Source organism: Trichechus manatus, unplaced genomic scaffold (genome assembly GCF_000243295.1).
Source record: "Trichechus manatus latirostris isolate Lorelei unplaced genomic scaffold, TriManLat1.0 scaffold00295, whole genome shotgun sequence".
NCBI lineage: Eukaryota > Metazoa > Chordata > Mammalia > Sirenia > Trichechidae > Trichechus > Trichechus manatus.
Window position 1 is genome coordinate 1,464,225 of NW_004444231.1, and position 2,033 is coordinate 1,466,257.

At 38.5% G+C, this 2,033-nt stretch overlaps 1 protein-coding gene across 2 annotated transcripts in view; it reads right to left on the minus strand.

The window, feature by feature from the left end:
• The window catches only part of LOC101345854 (class I histocompatibility antigen, Gogo-B*0101 alpha chain-like), a 113,875-nt gene that overhangs the window by 106,162 nt on the left and 5,680 nt on the right, over positions 1 to 2,033 (minus strand). The window lies entirely within an intron of this gene.

The window sequence follows — 2,033 nt, forward strand, 5'->3', positions numbered from 1 at the left end:
TCTTGCACTGGTCTCCTAGTTCTGCTGCCACCATTTCTCTGCCACTGCTTCTCATCATCTCATGCCATCTCTGCTGTTACAGTTCTCTCTCTGTCTCCTGGGTCTACGAGCTTCTCAGCAAAAGGACCCTGAGCTCAAAGGACAGGCTCCACTCCCAGCTCTTCTTTCTTCTTGGTAGTGAAGTCCCCCTCTCTCACTCTGGGATTGGCTCTTTTTAAGCCTAGTAGGATGGCAAGACTGACCAATCCCCTTGTTAGAGTTCCACACACCTTATTTGTATAGTCCCACCTCCGCAAGGGCTCCATACACTTTCTTGCATTACAAGGCTGTCCAGTCCCCTTGGAGGGTCACCAGCACCTCATTTGCATAGTCCCACCAGATCCTCTTGTGGGAGTCATGAAGACTATGGCTAGAAAGGCCATATTAAGCAATTTACTGCACTGCATAAGGAGACTGGAGATTTTTACCTCTAAACTTGCCAAATGCCCTTCTATAGTCATTGTTTACCTATCAAGCTGAAAAGTTTTAAAAATATTTTAATTCTCCATATTGTTAAGGATTTGGTGGCAGCTCCATCTATTTACATAGCCCAAAATATTTTTTTTTTCTCAGTACAGAACCTGGTTTATTTTTAATGAGGCAGCAGGTTTACATAGATTACCAAAAAAAAAAAATTTGATTCCTAGACCAAGACTCCACTGCGTCCAAATAGAGCCACTTAAAAATGAAAACCCTTTCTTCCTTAGCGAGAGATTTCTGGGTTTGATGAAACGCAATTTTAACTTCAGTGATGGAAAATGGGCTCCTTGTAGAACAAGCTAAGCATATTAAGTGGAAATTTTTGTGAAAAAAATTATAAAATACGTAAAACAAGGTAATTGTTTCTTTTTTGTCACTCACCACTCTTTTTAAAATGATTTATTCTTGTATGTAAAGGGAAGTCACATCAGAATGATCTACAATTTAAGATGTAGCAAAAATTCAAATGTACGTGAATGCTTCATAGCAGGCTACGAAAAACTAAAAAAGTGGACTCAAATTCAGCATCCACAAATTTGAGATATGAAACAAAACAAAAAACCGTGTTGGCATGGTTTCTGTGTTTGCAGAAGAAACAGACTGTCTGTCCGTGTCACTTATGTCATTCCCTAGCTGGTCTCTTAAAAAAATGACCAGAGATACTGGGAGAGCAGATTTCTTTCTTTTTTTTTTTTAATTTTTTTTAAATTTTAATTGAATGTATTAACTGACCTCTTGCTGAAATTGCCCCAGCCTTGAATTGTGTATTTATTTCAAGTAGCCTTACAGCTTAACTCTTCATTTGTCCAGCTCTCCTGCCTAGAACTTTTTTTTTTTAATATTCTGTACTTTATTATTTTTTTATTTTTTTTTATTGTACTTCACGTGAAGGCTTACAGAAGAAATAGTTTCTCATGAAACAGTAGTATGCATATTGTTTTATGACATTGGTTAACAACCCCACAACATGTCAACCCTCTAACTTCTCAACTTTTTTTTTGTGAAAATACACATAGCCAAAGATACACCATTTCAAAAATTTCTACATGCACAGTTCAGTGACACTGCATAGTCCAAATATTTGGTGTCCTCCTTGACCCCACTTTTTCTCTCATACTCCAGTTTTAATCCACAAGCAAATATTGCAGAGTTCAATTTCAAAATATATCAAGAATCCAGTCACTTCCCACTTTTTCACTGCTCACACAGGCAAAACCACCAACATCTCTAGCTTGAAAACTGCATGAATATCCCAGTGTTTTCCTACTGACTTCTTCATCCACCAACACTTGATTTTTTCTCACACAGAAGACAGAGTGATATTTTTAAGAGCCGTCATACCATGTCTCTCTTCTGCTCAAAATTGTCTTGTAACTCCTCATCTCACTCAGAGGAAAAAGAAAAGAAAAAAACCTTCTGATGTAAAGGCCCCACATGATCTGACCATACCTCTGGCCTCATCTCAGCTACTGTCTGTTCCAGCCCCACTGCCCTCCTCGCTGCTCCCAGAACAC